Source organism: Petaurus breviceps, unplaced genomic scaffold (assembly GCF_028583685.1).
Source record: "Petaurus breviceps papuanus isolate PSGF00001 unplaced genomic scaffold, PetGlider_PUasm1.0 101, whole genome shotgun sequence".
NCBI lineage: Eukaryota > Metazoa > Chordata > Mammalia > Diprotodontia > Petauridae > Petaurus > Petaurus breviceps.
Genome location: NW_027185575.1, coordinates 6,654,352 through 6,671,659, shown reverse-complemented (window position 1 = coordinate 6,671,659; position 17,308 = coordinate 6,654,352). Strand labels below are relative to the sequence as shown.

The 17,308-nt window shown below is 40.3% G+C and overlaps 1 protein-coding gene across 2 annotated transcripts in view; it reads left to right on the top strand.

Annotated features, from left to right (window-relative positions):
* The window catches only part of LOC138158478 (RIMS-binding protein 2-like), a 490,854-nt gene that overhangs the window by 22,049 nt on the left and 451,497 nt on the right, over positions 1-17,308 (top strand). The window lies entirely within an intron of this gene.

Here is a 17,308-nt window from a genome sequence, read left to right as displayed (position 1 = left end):
CTCTCTCTCTCTCTCTCTCTCTCTCTCTCTCTCTCTCTCTCTTTCTCCCCCTTTGCTGTCATTTGCTTTGTACTCAGTAAATACACACTCAATTTTAACTTCAACCTAAGCAAAATATAATTATGTTTGTAATTATAATCATATATTAAGAATTAATTATTGTAACTAAGTATGTTTAATATTAATTTATTACATTTAATTTTGTTGTTATTCAGTTGTGTTTGATTCTTTGTGACCCCATTTGGGGTTTTCTTGGTAGAAAGGTTGGAGTAGTTTGCTATTTCCTCTCCAGCTCATTTTACAGATGAGGAAACTGAGGCAAACAAGGTTAAGTGACTTGCCTGGGGTCACATGGCTACTAAGTGTCTGAGGGAAGATTTGAATTCAGGAAGATTCATCTTCCTGTCTCTAGGTCCATCACTCTATCCACTGTGTTACCTAATATTATGATCATAATTAATTACAGTATTATATGATCTGTTGCAAAAAAAGATTTCTAATGCATTTGATTCATTAATACCTTAAGGCTCTCCAATTTCATTAGTGTGGGATGAAGACATTCCTTCACTGTTGCTCCCCATAAACAGCTTCAGTAGATGGCTTTCTAGAGTTGCCTTGGGAGAAAAAATTCATCACTGTATGGGGGCATGGTGATGAACCTCCTTGAATTTAGCTAAGCTGTGCTTTTGTCTTTGTCTTTGGGGGAGTAAGGTTGGAGCTATGCTTTCATTAATGTGCAATACTCAAGTTCCTACAGATGCAGACAAGGACCTTGTCTGTAATTTGTTGTTGTAATTGTCACTGTTCAGTGACTGAACTGACTGGGAGCCCTGAGAAGTTAGGGAAATGACTTTCCCAGGGTCAGGCAGCCAGTACACGTCAAAGGTATGACTTGAACTCAGGTTTTCCTGACTCCAAAGGAAGCCTGCTATCCACAAGGCTGCTTTCCAGATGAGCAGAACCCTGGACAGTGCACCATTGACACCCCCCCCCCCCCCACTTAAAACCTTTTTCAACTCAGTGATGGTGGTAGTTGTGATGATAACTTACATTTATGTGGCACTTTCAAAGTTGCAAAGATTTTTATGTATAATCTCTCATTTAAATTTCACCATGACTCTGAAGTAGATAGTGTAGGTATTTGAGGCAGCTAGGTGGTTTGGTGGATAGAGCACTGGGCCTGGAGTCAAGATCTGAGTTCAAATCCAGACTCAGACACTTATTAGCTGTGTGACCCTGGACAAGTCACTTAACCTTGCTTATCTCACTTTCCTCATCTGTAAAATCAGCTGGAGAAGGAAATGGCAAAACACTCTGGTATCTTTACCAAGAAAACTCCATGGACAGTGTTGGCATTCTATGGTCCACAGGATCACAAAGAGTTGGATGTAATTGAAAATCAAAATATAGGTATTATTATCCCCATTACAAGTGAGGAAACAGGTTCAGAAAAGTTAAAGGACTTGAGTGTGGTCTACCACTACACCCTGTTGACTCAAAGAGTACCTGCCCAATCTTGTCTAAGAATTCAGAGTCCCCTCCATGACATGATGATTGAATGAATGAATGAAGTATTTATTAAGTATTTATATTCAATGTATTGCGCTAAGTGCTGGGGATACAAATAGGAAAATAAGACAATGCCTGTTTTCACAGAACTCACATTCTAATGGGGAAACAACAAGTGAGATGGAAAAGTCTAGCATTTATTAAGTACCTACTATGTACTAGGCATTTTGCTGTATTAAGAACTGACTGTGTATAGTTTTAGCTCTTTTTTTGGGTAGAATTAGAGGAGTTATAAAACTTAAACAAGTCATAGTCTCTACCCTCATTGGGCTGTCTAGTAGGGCCTTGAATGACTGACTGAATGAGTGAAAAAGCATTTGTTGAGTACTTTTTATGTTCCAAGCTCTATGCTGACAATGCAATCATTCTCTCATTGAACTTACATTCTAATAGAGAAAGATACTAGATACTAGAGATGCTAAAGATACTAGAATAGATACTAGAAGAATATGAACTTTACTCAGTAGGTAGCAGGAAACCATAAAGATTTATAAGTAGGGTCATGGTATGAAAAGGTATGATGTTTACAAAGGATTATTCTGATAGTAGTAGGAAGGAAGAATTGAATGCAGAGAGAGTAGAGATGGGAAAACCCATTGGGAAACTCTTTGGTTAGGGCTCTGGAGGAGAGAGTTTGATGACTTCTCAGAGCTCTCCCTCACTTCAATCCAATTCACTTGCAAGTCATGGCATCACCTTCCTGACTGATCACCTTCCATCATGGTCCTCTTCTAGAACAAAAGAGAAACAGCAGCAATAGTTAGGCCTTGTACTATGACATTCTAGGATGCTGGTGGTGGAAATAGAGAGGAGGGATAGAAAAATCTTGAAGAATTGGGATCAATAGTATTTGGTAAATTATTGGATACAAGAGATTATGGGGAAGGAAAAATCAATCATAACCTCAAAATTCTGGAAATAGTTGTTTGGTTCAGAGTTGGGCTAGTAGGTTGGTTCAACTAGTATGTGAAAGGGAGGAGTTTTAAGCAAACTTGAAGTAGTAGAGACTGTGGCCAAATTATTGTTGTTTTTGTTGCTGTTCGTCCTTAATTGGTGAAGAGCACCAATGACATCACGGGGTGATGTCTTGACTTGCACGGGAATTGGATTGTAGTGAGGCACAGCCACCCGAAGTTGCCAGCCTCGCTGTGTCTTCCTGAGTCATTGAAATCCAGTGGCAGGACAAAAGTCAGGATGATCGGTGATAGCCCAAGATGCAGTGGATGACCTTGGTGTCTTTGATGTCTGACTAACCTCTAAGGCTCCACAGCACTTGCTTCAGCCGCCTTCATGACCATTGGAATGACTCTTCTCATCTACCCCTCCACCAGGGGAAGTCTTCACATCCTTGGGTTAGACACCCCCCTAATTCACTGATGAGTTTGAGCACTGTCAGTTACTGTCAGCCTGGTCTGGCCTCTCTGCTTAGACAGTTTTACCACGGTGTGACTGCTATGTATGTTACAGCTTCTTAGTGCCCCAGGTGGGAGTTGGGTGAAGGTGGACACCAAAGGTGGATGAGCATGCCTGAAAAGGGCTCAGCAATCCTTCACAGCAGAGGTACTGCTCCTCCTGAACATGCAGCCCAGATTAGAATGGGCTTTGAATGCCAAGCTGAGGCAATTTTATCCTAGAGGCAACAGAGAGAAACCAATGATTTTTGAGTAAGGGAGCTATGTGATTGAACCTGTACTTTTAGAAGAGTTATATGTACTTAACACAGTGCCTGGTAGGCAGTAGGTACTTAGTCTATGCTTATTCACTGAGAATCTACTTGTGCTTTGTAAAAATTTTGAAGCAGGCTCATCTAACTACTACTACTACTATTACTAGTACTACTACTACTACTACTATTACTATTACTACTACTATAACTACTACTACTACTATTACTAGTACTACTACTACTGATAGCTTATTTTCATATAGTGCTTTAAGATTTACAAAGTGCTTTACAGACATCTCATTTGAGCCTCATGAAAACTTTGTGTAGATGATGCAGGTATTGTTATCTATTTTATCCTTGTGGAGGCTAAGTGACTTGTCTTCATGCATTCTAAGTCCAGCCAAACTGTCCTACGTTCCTTATACATGGTATTCCATCACCCACCCATGGGCTTTTGCAAAGGCTGTCCCCTCATGCCTGGAAAGTACCTCCTCCTCATCTCAAGCTCTTAGTACCTCAATCAACTTTCAGAACTTTGCTCATGTTCCACTTCCAGGGCTATGCTGGAACTGAGTTGAGCCGTTTCACAAGAGCTGATTGGTAAATTTTCAACATAAGCATTTACGCCTCGAGATTGAAATACGCTGCAAACTGGGGTTTGATTTATTGCTTGGCTGATTGTCTAGAGTTCAAAAAAATGATAGGGAAAATGTGAATAATGCAGATTAAACTTAAAAATGTGTCAGTGATACATTTTTTGGGAGGAGAGAGCTTCTTGATGTTGTTCAGTCATTTTAATCGTGTTCAACTCTTTGTAACCCCACTTGGGATTTTCTTGGAAAAAATGCTAGAGTGGTTTGCCATTTTCAGCGCTTCAGTGACACTCTTCCAACAGCATTACTAACTCCCACCTCCCCCATACTTTGTATATCTTTTTATTTATTTATACATGTTGTTTCCCATGATGGAATGTAATCACCTTGAGGGCAGCACAGTTTCATTTTTCTCTTTGAATCTCTAGAATTTAGCACATTGCCTAGTACATCATAGGCATTTAGGAAATGTTTGTTGACTGATTGATTGCCTATGGTCATACAACTAATAGGTACTAGCAATGGAATTTTTTTAAAAAATAGGTTTTTCTGCCTCCTGGTTCAACAGTCTTTTCCTCTACACCCCATGACCTTTCTCTTTTTCTCCCACCGCCTCTCCAAAGTTCAAGACTATTATGAGTCATAAGACAATGGCAACATTCGTCTGACCTTCAGAACACCATTGCATCAAGGTCACGGTTGGTGTTTCCCTTGATTGCATTTCCCAGTGGAAATGGTCCAGTTTTGTTTTTCTTTTGTGTGGCATTGGAAAACTCCATTTCTTTGAATGTTAATTATGCAACTTTGCAGCTGGTGCATATTTGACATCTGGCAAGACTCATCACATCTAGGGCTAGATAAACAAATGGTGAATTATTTATAGGATTCTTTAATAGCTGAATAGCCCCAGTTAAACTAATAGTAATGCCGCTGTGCAGGTTACTTCTCTGTCAGGAGATCATAAGGTACATATAATAAGCATCCAAAGAGTCTCTTTTTTGTTTCTAAACTGAAGTTGCCCTTGTCAGGAAAAACTCATCTTTTCAGAACCCGATGACTCCTTCCAACTATTTTGAATTTCTAGTTTCATAGAATTATATATTTGGAGCTGAAAGGGACCTTTGAGATTACCTAGTTCAACCATTTCTTATGGATGAGGAAAATGAGACCCAGAGAGTTTGACACCCGGGTAGCAAGTGACAACGTGGGAGTTTGCACCTGAGTCCTCTAACTTTAGACTTGGTTCTGTTACTACTGTACCATGACACCTATTCAGTAACAGCAACAACATCACCCATTTATTAAGCACCGAGTCAAAGTGTTAATTACTAAGGATACAAAGATAGGAAGGATACAGTCTTTACTCTCAAGGAGTTCACTGTCTAATGGGAAAGAGAACATGCAAACAGTCATGAACAAACAAGCTATATACAGGCTATTGGAGATAATCAACAGAGGGAAGGAACCAGCATTCTGGGGGATTGAAAGAGGCTTCTTGTAGAAGAAGGGACTTTACCTGAGATTTGAAGGAAGCTAGGGAAGCTAGGAAGGTTAGGTAGGTGACTCAGTTGATAGATGACTGGGCTTGGGATCAGGAAGACACATCTTCCTGAGTTCAAATCTGGCTTCAGAAACTTACTATGTGATCCTGGACAAGTCACTTACTTAACCATGTTTGGTTAAGTTTGCCTCAGTTTTCTCATCTGTAAAATGACCTGGAGAAGGAAATTACAAAACCACTCCAATATTTTTGCCAAGAAAACCCCAAATAGGGTCACAAAGAGTTTGACAACTGAAATAACTGATTAACAACAGCAACAATAATAAAGGGAAGTTAGGAGGCAGAGATGGCATCCTCCTTGGCAGTTAGAAGTAGTGGTTGTATGAATGTTGTAAAGAATGTTGACTCTGAAGTCATAAAACCTAAAGCTGAATATGTTTCTCCTGCTTCCTGCCTGTGTAACTTTGAGCCAAGTCACTTCTCCTCTATGGACCTCAGTTTCCTCACCAATAAAATGAAGGGGTAGAATAGATGACCTCTGGCTCTAAATTTATAAATCTAAAAACCATTACCTATAAAATGACTTGGTTTATTATAATTTTTCTCCCATGAGTTAGAGTAGCAGAGCCTCATGTCACGAGTAAAAGGAATGAAGTGTCTTTTGGAGGGGATGTCTCAACTCTATGGCTTATTTCCCCTGCCCCAGAATTCTGGGAATTTATCTATATCATACCATACAGTGTGTTGTCACCAGCTCCACTTTCAAGCACACTGTTCACAAAGCTCAAAGAAGACAGTGCTTATTTGTAGATAAAAAGAAACAAACTGAATTGAAAGAAGGATTCGAAGAAAAGTCAGTGGTGGTCCAAATGAACAACTCTTGCCCAGACACCTGTATACCCTCGGTGGTTGTTGTTGTTTTTACAGTAGTGATATATTGAATGGAGTCTTATTGGAAAAATTGTCAGACAATTGACATTTTTATAGCAGTTTAAGGCTTGAAAGATCCATTACAGATATTTGATTGTGACAACACTTTTATTAGATAAAGTAACCCATGTATTATTATTCTTGTTTTTAATAATGGAAACTAAAATTTAGAATGCTTCAGTGACTATGGCCCAGTTAATAAGCATCAGATGTGGAGTTTGAACCAAACTCTTCTTGACTGCTGGTCCAAGGCTCTTTGTGCTTCACCCTACTGGCTACTACTGCAGTCCCCAGTAGAACTTAGACCTTAGAGACCATCTGGTCCAATTCACTTATTTTGCAGGTGAGGAAACTGAGACCTAGAGAGGTGAAGATTTGCCCACATAGACAATAAGAAATAGAGCTGGGATTTCCACCCAGGTTCTCTGACTCCAAATCCAGGAGTCTCTATACTACTCCATTCCATTTCTACTTGGAGTTCTTTGACTTCCTGTTACTCCACCCACAATTCTGGGAAGCTTCCAGCAGGTGGCATGGCTAGCCTTTTTTTTCCTATATAAAAAAGCACTTGCTCTCTTATAGTGAGTGGAATCTTTCAGAGCTTCCCTTTACATCAGACCAGAGTGCTTCTACTCTGAAATCTCTCCCTCATCTGCAGTCATACCTTGTTTAGGACTCAGAACATATCCTTTTCCTCTTGCCCCTGAGTCTCTCTCCCATTCTCTGTTCTTGATTCTGGGTTGGGACAGAATGAATTCATTCTGAAGACCTCTTTCCCCCAGTTCCTACCCAGCATAGATCTTACCCTCACCATCATCCTCTACAAGCTGAAAAGATGGATAGAGAACTCTAATTTATCCATTTTTCCTTCCCCGTTCTCCAGTGTCAAGTAAGCACTATACATCCTTCTTGGATCAAATGGTCGGGACTATTTCCCTTAGTCTCTAGGGTAGGTTTGAGAAAGTTAAGCCTATCCAGGCAGTAATAATAATAATTATATCTAGCATTTATAAAGTACTTTAAAGTTTGCAAAGCTATTTATACATATATTATCTCATTTTCTCCTCACAATAGTCCTGAGACATAGGTCCTGTTATTACTTTGTTTTACTCATAAGGAAACGTAGGTAGACAGAAGCTAAGTCTAGGTTTGCACAAATAGTAAATATCAAAGTCTGGAGCTGAACTCTGGTCTTTCTGACTCCAGGTCACTCTTTCCACTGGACCACCTAGCTGCCTAATGCTGACTGCCCAAGAGAGAGAAAGGAGGGGGTGGGGAGGAACATGTCCTTTGTTTTACATACAGTTTGGCTAACTTGAACCAACATTGACTAAGTGGTTACTCTGTGCAGAGAACTGTACTCTTTAGGTACTGGGAGAGATACCGTGTTTCCCCGATAATAAGACCTATCCCGAAAATAAGCCCTCCTCTTACTGTGTAAGATTCCTCTAAAATAAGCCCTCCCCTGAAAATAAGCCCTATTGAGATTGCTACTGTAGTGAAGGTGATCCCCTGCGCTACACGCTACATTACGGTACCCTCTATATGCACTGTCCCCCCCCTCCCCCCGTGAAATGCACGCCGCGCTCTGAGCTGCATCCAATCAGAGCTGCAGCAGTGAGCGCGTCATCCTGTTCTTCCCCAGTGATTTGCTTATTGAATAAAGGTACATTTTTTTGTTCACATTTACCTGTTTATTAAAATTGCTGTCAATGTTCATTAAAATAAGCCCTCCCCTGAAAATAAGCCCTCTGGTGTTTTTCTGTTCAAAAAAAAATAATAAGACAGTGTCTTATTATCGGGGAAACACAGTATATAATTCATTTAAGATATGATTCTTGCCCTCAAGGAGTTAACAGTCTAGGAAGGGAGCAAGACACATACATAGACTCTATTGCAATGGTAAACCCGTGAAAGAGTTGCAAAATAAAATGTAATGAGGGAGGGCTCATTGGGTAGGGAGAGGGTTTTATGTGAAAATGATGCCATTGTAAAACCAAAGGACATTAACACCACTTAAAAATGAAATATTTGTGAGGTCTGGAGGTGGAGGTATTTGTCATGTTTCAGATCATATGAACAATGGGAAGAGAAGGGGGGAAATGCAGAGCATGTTTTGTGGGGCAGAAGTCATACAATTTGATAAGAGGGTAAAATACACAGAGGAGATACAGCTGGAAATATAGGGTAATGACCAGTGATGAGACAGCTTTGAATATCAGGCTAAGGGAGTTAGAACGTTATTGGCAAGGCAAAAAGGAACTAACTACTGGAGATTTTTGAGGAGGGTGCTGATATGATGACATTTTTTAGAGGGGGGGAAGGCAAGGCAATTGGAGTTAAGTGACTTGCCCAATGTCACACAACTAGTAAGTGTCAAATGTCTGAGGTTGGATTTGAACTCCTCCTGATTCCAGGGCTGGTGCTCTATTCACTGTGCCATGTGGCTGCCCCTGATGTGATAGCATGTATGATTGAGGAAGATTATTTTGGCAGAGAGATGGAAAAGAGAGAACAGAATAGGAAAATCCATTAGGAAGCTACAGCAATAGCCTGGGTAGGTGATGATGAAGGCTTGTATTTGGGTGATAGCAATGGGAGTAGATGAGAGGGGGTAGATGTGAGAGGTTCCAAGGAGGTAGAGCCCATAGTACTTAGCAACTGGTTAACTATCATACCAGATAAATGTGAATTAATACTCAAGGGTATGATGGAGCCAGCTTTAACTGATGACAGAGAAGGTCTGATTAAATGCAGCCTGATAGGAAATGAAGAGATAACTGACTTGGGCACCCTTCTTAATGGAGGTTCTGAGAAGAACCATCTGATCAGAGTGGGGTCCACAGGGGCAGGATGGTACTTCCAATGTGGGAATTTCAGGTGACTTGAGGCAAATCCTTTATCTACTCTGGAATGTATTTTTCCCATCTGGCTAAAGGAATGGATTTATTGCTCCCTTTCCATTAGATTGAAAGCTCCTTGAGGCCAAGCACTTCTCTTACCTCTTTTTGTCTTCATAGAACTTAGTACAGCACTTGGCATATAGTAGGCACTTAATAAATGTTTATTGATAGACTGATTTTCCCTAGAGAATGTACCATTGAGCTTTGTATTGTAGATAGTGTTGGACTTGGAGTCTGGAAGAATTGGGTTTGAAGGACATCTCTGAAGTTTAATAGCTGTGTGATGCTCAGGATGTCACTCCATTCCTCTGTTTCAGTTTTCTCATCAGTAAAATGGAGATAGTAATCGCACCTGCTTCACAGGATTATTGGGAGGATCCGATGAGGACATTTGTGCAAAGGGCTCTGCGATCCTTAAAGCAGAAGAAAAGGTGGCATGGCAGAAAGAACACTGGTCCTGGAGTCAGAAGACCTGGGTTCATATCCAGGTTCTGGGACCTTGGGCTCTTTACCTCCCTGGGTCTTGGTTTCCTCATCTGTAAAATGAACTGATCTAGATAGATTCTGATGTCACTTCCAGTTCTAGAGCTATGGGCCTATGAGTACTTAACTTTCATGATCCTCCTCAGCACCTATTGATTGAGAGGACCCTGGTTCAAATTCCAGCTCTACCATTTACTAGCTGTGTGATGTGGAAGTTATTTTTCCTCCATGGGCCTCAGTTTCCTCATCTGTAAAAATTAGGGAGCTGGACTAGGTAACCTCTGAAGGGCCCTAGATACCATCCTATAAGTGATTTAAGCTCTCTGGGCCACCCCAACCCTATTGATTGGATGGACCTAGGTTTCAAATCCTAGCTCCATCATTTACTAGCTGTGTGGCCTTGGACAAATTCCCTTTAACGTTAATAATGCCTTCCTTGTAGGCTTACCTCCGATTTATCCTGTAAATAGCTTGTTTGTACATAGCTGTTTGTATATTGTCTTCCTCATTAGAATGCAAGCTTTTGGAGGCAAAGATTCTTGTCTTTCTTTGAATCCTTGGTGCTTAGCAAAGAATCTGGTCCTTAGTTAAGGACTTGAAACTCAATTGTTGGGTCTCAGTTTCTTCATCTGAAAATGAGAGGGTTGACTAATGGAGTTTCTGAGGTCCTTCCAGCTCTAGAGCTATGACCCTATGTCATTTATTTTTGTTAATAATCATAATAATAATTATTATGAAGATTATTGTTATAATAACTAGTGTTAATATGTTATAATACAATATAGTACAATAATGTACTTCAAGACTTGCAAAATACCTTCCATCTCATTTGATAATACTCTGGAAATGGGACTGAAAATTCATAGAACTATAGAGTCATGGAATCTTAGAGTTCAAAGGATCTCAGAGGCTATTTAATCCTATCCTTCCCTGAAGCAGGAATCCTTTGTATCATGTAGAGATAACCAAACCTTGTTGATGGTCATGGTGTATCTATCAAGGTAAACTACAGTAGCCTAGAAGGAGCACTTGGTGTCCTTTAAAAAAGTCTGCTTACTTTGTCCTTGCCTGATTTCTTAGAACCTTTGGCTTTGGGTGTGTATCAATCTGCACAGTTGCTACATAAATCAATAGTGTCTTTGGGGGGAAATCAGGGGCAAGGAGACATTTTAAAACACTGCTTGGGGGCAGCCAGGTAGCACAGTGAGTAAGAGCATCAGCCCCAGAGTCGGGATAACCTGGGATCAAATCTGGGCTCAGATACTTAGCACCACACCCAGAAATAACTGGCCGTGTAACCTTGAGCAAGTTACTTAACCTCAATTGCTTAAAAAAAAAAAACACTGCATGGCCTTTTCCAAAGAAATGGCCAATTCTTGTGGTGATTGTGGTGGGTGTGAGGGGGAGGTCTAATTCTAGTTTATTTCCTCTCTATCACTGTTCATGGTTACTATGAAGTCTGGGTTTTCTGTTAATCCAACCACCTCATTTTAAAGATAAGGAAACTGACTTGTCAAGGTCCCACAGGTTGTAAATGATAGACCTAGGTTTTTGAACCCAGCTTCTTTGATTCCAAATCTAATACTCTTTTTTTCTGTGTTAGGAGAGGGTCACTCATTCATTCAATAAACATTTATTAGGCATCTGCTATGTGAAAAGGAACTTTCCTAAGCACTCAGGAAACCCTAATATTGCAATGGATCTGTGAACTCACTGATGGGGCCCATGATGTTGAATATAAGCCAAATATACCCTTCTGTTATGCCTAATCTTGTTCCTATCCTTCCATAAATCCACCAGAGTGGGTTGACCCAATGGCACCACAAGGATGCTGATAGAACACATAGGCTGATTGTTCATTGATTATTGCCTGCTCACGTTAATGACTACCCCACCTTTTATGCTCATACACTTCTCTGAGAACAGAGGATTCCATCCCTGCTTTCCTTCATGATTCCTTATTTATCATATGTGTTGTAGCCTGCTCAGATTCTCCCTAAGCCTCTCTATTGTCCTCTGGGTGGAGCCCATTATCAATTTTTCAGAGACTATATAGTGTTTCAAGATTTCTATCCATACCACCGATGCTAGTACTGGGGATACGCAGATTAAAAATAATTCAGTTCCTGTACTTAATAATAATAATAATGACAATAGCTAGTATTTATAAATCTCTTTAAGGTTTACAAAGAGTTTTAAAAATGTTTGTTGTTCAGTAATATTTGATTCTATTATCTCCTCACAACAACTCTTGGAGGTAGGTACTGTTATTACTTCACAGAGAGAAAACTGAAGCAGTCAGTGTGTATGACCCTCACACAGTTAGGGAGTGTTTGAGACAAAATTCAAAATCAGGTCTTCCTGACTTTGTCCAGTGTTCTATTCACCATCTATATTTGGAAGGGTATGTGTATAACACAGGAGATTGGTACTAGGTGTGTGATTTCATTGGTATATTCCTTCTACTCAAGTAAGTCAGCATCTTCTCCAATATTTAGGGTCTTACAGGATTGATTAGAACACCAAGCTGATGAAGGACTTGCTTAGCATCACATGGCCACTACATGTTAGAGATGGGGTCTGACCTCAGGTCTTCTGGTGCTGAAGCTAGCTGCCTTACCACTACATCAAGCTGCCTCTTATGTATGGCATATACTTGGATAAATGTGGTACAAGTTGGGTATAAAGGGAGAGAAGTAGAGATCTAGATAAAGTCCTTTAATAAAATGTGAGAATACACAAGAAAACTTTAGTTAGTGAGGGTGGGAGGGTATGAAACAGGATCAAACTATGCCCCTGGTATTATGCTTGTCATCTGTCAAAGGGCATCATTATCAAAATATTTACTTGATTGACCAAGAGACAAAAAATGTTGGAAAAAAGAGAATAATCAGAGAATTGGTAGGATTTGGATTGGCATGACAATGATAACGGACAATGGAAAGAAGATAAAAATACTCAACTTTGCTTTTGCTTTTCTTTTCTGCCAAGGAAGCAGACCTTTGAATTATAAAAGACAACAAAAATGACTGGTAGATGGATGGTAAAGGAGTGCTTTGCTGTCCTTGATGAGTTTCAGATCACCAAATTGAGATTGCCTATACCCCAGGTTACCAAAGTAACTGGTACTTGTGATTGCTGAGTCAATGTCAATGATCTTTGAAGGGATCATTGAGACTGGGGGCAATGATATAGAGAGGGCAAACCACGTGTCCTGATTTTAAACAAGAGTGGAGTCATCAAACCACGGACCAGTAAGCTTAACTTCAATTTCTGCCTAAATTCTATATTATATTATTAAAAGGATTGTTGGTGGACATTTAGAAAAGGAAGTGACATACACACAGAGCTGTTCATCAGTAGCGATTGATACCAAACCAACGTAATTTCCTTTGACAGTATTACTATAGTAGTTTGGGGGAATGACTTGAATTAATTTACCTAGATTTTTTTAAACAGTCTTTCATGAGATCTTTATGGAGATGATGGTGACAGGTGGACTAAATGTAGTACAATATGGTGGATTTGGACCTGGTTGAATGTTAGGACTCAAAAAGTAGGCTTAGGATCAGGGGGTGCTGGATTTGGAGCTGAAAGGGACCTTCTGGACCATCTTGTGCAACCATTCATTTTTCAAATGAAGAAACTGAGGCCTAGGGAGGGGAAGTGATTTGTCCAAGGTCATACAGCTAATAATAATTAGAAGTGAAATTTCAAGGCTTTCTAATTCCAAGACTAGTGCTCTTTTCACTATACCCCCCTCTTCTTTCTTCTCTCTCTCTCTCTCTTTTTCTCTTTCTCTTTCTGTCTTTCCCCACACACGCATGGGATATATGGGAATGTTTATATTATATGCACACACACATATACACATATCTCAATACATTTGGTAGTCATGTATATACAGGATATATATATATATGTACATATATATATATACTATATCTAGATAGACAGATAAGTAGATAGGTAGATAGATAGATGATAGATAGATAGATAGAGAGAGAGATAGATAGACAGAAAGACAGACAGACAGGTAGATAGATAGATAGATAGATAGATAGATAGATAGATAGATAGATAGATAGATAGACAGACAGACAGACAGACAGATAGACCATGTATGTGTGTGCTAGGTGGTTCAGTGGAATGAGTGTGGGACTTGGAGCCAGGAAGATTCATGTTCCCAAGTTCAAATCTGGCCTTAAACTCTTACTAGCTCTGGGAGCCTGAACAAGTCACTTAACCCTGCCTGCCTCAGTTCCATCATCTATAGAATGAGCTAGAGAAGGAAATGTCAAACCACTCCAGTGTTTTTGCCAAGAAAGCCACAAATGGGGTCATGAAGTCTGACACAAGTGAAAAAGACTGAACTGATGTATGTATCCCTTAATACTTTGATGTCAACTTAGATGTTCTCTAGGGGAGTGTCCCAAAGATCTGTATTTGACCCTGTGCTATTTCAACTTTTATTCCCTGATAATTTGGATCAAGGTGTAGATTGAATGATTTTCAAATTTTCAGATGACTCAGAGTTTGTAGGAAGAGCTATAAAAGGTTAGATAATGAAATAACCTTGACAGCTAGAATGTTGGGCTAAAATAATAAGAACAAATCAAATGGAGATACACTTAAAATTCTTAACTTGGGATCCAAAAACATCCAACTTCACAAATAGAGGATAGTGGAAGTTTGACTAGGCAAGGCAGTAGTATGAATGGAAAAGATCTGGAACTTTATTGAATCCCAAGGTCAAGAGAATTCAACAGTGTAATGTGGCAACTGTCATTGGCACCATTAAGAGAAGCCTTATATTCAGGACTGGGGAGGTGATGGCATCAGTGTATTCTGCCTGGTCAGAATGCAGGATTGCATTCAGTTCTGGGCACTGTACTTAAGGCAGGATATTGATAAGTCAGAGAGTGATCAGCTGATGACAAACAGGTTGAAAAAATAATTGAGATAATGTTTGATGGAAATCTATTGAACAAAGACAGCTAGGTAGTGCAGTAGATAAAGGGTTGGACTTATAGTCAGGAAGACCTGAGTTCAAATTCTGATTTAGATACTAATTATGTTGCCTTTGGTAAATAACTTAACTTCTCTCAGCTTAGTTTCCTCTCTGTAAAATGGGGATAATAATAGCACTTCCCTCAAGGGGTTGTTGAGAAGATCAAATAAAATAGCATGTAAAGTGCTTTATAAACCTTAAAACCCTCTGTATGTGTTAGTTATGGTTATTTACAATAATATATTTATTAACCATATCTATATATTACATTGCAAATATGGTATATTTCTTAATAAAAATTTATTAAACTTGTCATTAAAATAGTTTTTAAATAAATAAAATTTTGAATAAAAATTTAAATAAAATATTTATTAAAAATAAAAAAGACTCAGGGAGGACATGGCTTCAGTCCTCAAATATGTGAAAGATTGTTATATGATATGATCTTCTTGGTCCAAGAGGGCAGAATTAGGAACAATGGGTAGAAGTAATAAAGGGACAATTTAGGTTCAAAGTAAGAAAAACCCTCCTAGCAATTAGAAGTGTCCATAAGTGGAGACAGTCCCTTGGGAAGCATTCTGCTCCCCCTCACTGGACATCCAGAGGAAGACCTGAAGAATTACCTATCAGGGACGTCCCAGTGGAGGGGATTCTGGAGTACAGCTGGGAGATGGTCTAGATGACCTCTGAGTTCCTTTCCAGCCCATGAGCCTATAAAAATAATTCAGAGAGGATGATGGATAGAGGGGAATCTTGGTCAGGTAGGGGTTGGGCTAGATGCCCTCTGCATCCCCTTTCACAAATCTTTCTAGTTAGTCCTGCTTGCTACACATTAACTCAATGTGAGATGTTAAGCAAGACTTATCCTCCTTGGGTCTCAGTTTCCTCATCTAGATGGGGGCCATCTCCAGTTGTCCTGAGTTATATCTCACCACTGGGCTCTGGAGGAGAAAGTGAGGCTGGTCGCTTTGCACAGCCCTGCCTCACTTAAACCCAAGTCATGGCATTGCCTTCTTTCTGTCACGGTGCTCCTTGAGAACAAAGGACAATAACAACCACCACCTCACCTGTATACTTTCAGGTAAAGAATCCTGAATTGGGAGTTCACATCAGCCTCTAGCTCTGACTCTGTTGCTTACCTTCTTGTGAGACTTCGGTGAATCAAACTCTCTGAGCCTCAGTTTTCTTATCTGTCAAATGAAGGGGTGAGAGGAGATGAGTGCTAACATCCTTTCCAGACGAAGCCTTAGATATCAATTACCCTATAGAAGCACCTGCAACGTTCCCCGGGCTTGTCTTCACTCCCATGCCTCCATTCTGGGAGTGAAAAGTCAGTCTTGGCATGTGAGATTCTCTTTCATGTCCAGCACCGGGATGACGGAAGAGCTATGTCTGGAGAGAATTTCCTTTCTCATTTTTATCTTTTAGTTTCTACCAGCTAATTGAGGGTAGATATAGATGCAATAATAGCTGGACAGGTGTGGTCGGTAGCTCTCGGCTCATGTTTCACCACCAAGCTCATTGTGTTTTCCAAAGCATCCAGAATATGAGAAGAAACAGGAGAGCCCCCTGAAGCTGCATTCCCTCTTCCCCCACCCCCAAGTCCTGGCAGATAGCCGAAGACTTCACTTAACCCACCTTTGTGTTATCATATGGGCAATTACTTTGTAATAGTCTCACTTGGAGCCCCAGCCAGGGCATATAAGCACTTTGAGGCTTCTCCTGTGGCCATCTCTTAGATTAGTTAAACAAATGTCGTCAAATAACAGCTAAAGGTATTGTACTGCTAGGAAAGGAAGGGAGGGGGCCTGGGCACATGTCCTTCAGAACTTTTTGAGATTCTTTTTAAACCATTCCCCAAGCTACTTTTTCCCTGTTGCTGGAGAGTTGGAACCAGAACTTTTGGGGGTGGTAGACATGTCTGTCTGTCGCCATACATATATGTCTGTACATACATATACATGTGTGTATATACATATAATATGACTATATAGATTCTATGTGTGCACATATATAGTATGATTATATAGCAAGGGCTAGAGGGAGGGAGAGTGAGAGAGTGAGGACAGTGACAGCTTGGGATGATCCAAGTAATCTCTTAATTCCTAGGGCGTTTGAGTATTTCATCTTTCTATTGTATGGAGTGGGGCATTGGGTGGCAGGAGAAGCAGAATAGTATCACAACATTGACTCCCAGTAGTGCATTCCTAGTCCCCTGTGGGGAAGATCCTGGGATGTTATTACACAGAAGTCCAATAGTTATATCTCCCTCCCCACACTCTTCTTTCCCCCTCAAAAAAACCCCAGTTCCAGACCCTGTAAGAGAGCCCTGCGTGGCTAAGAGCTGCCCGGGTCTTTATGTCCCTGTCCAAAGTCCTAGTCATAATGTCAGGACTAATCTACGTGAAAAGAGAGTGGGGGAGATGAGGATAGCCATCTTTGTGTGTGTGTGTGTGTGTGTGTGTGTGTGTGTATGCGATGCGTGCATGCGTATGTGTATGTATGTATGTGTGTGTGTGCGTGCGTGTCCCTGTCCTCGTGTGTCTGCGAGCGTCTGAACACTGCCATCTCATAGGCTTAGCTCCCTGCTGCATGGCTGATGATTCTCTCTCTCTCTCTCTCTCTCTCTCTCTCTCTCTCTCTCTCTCTCTT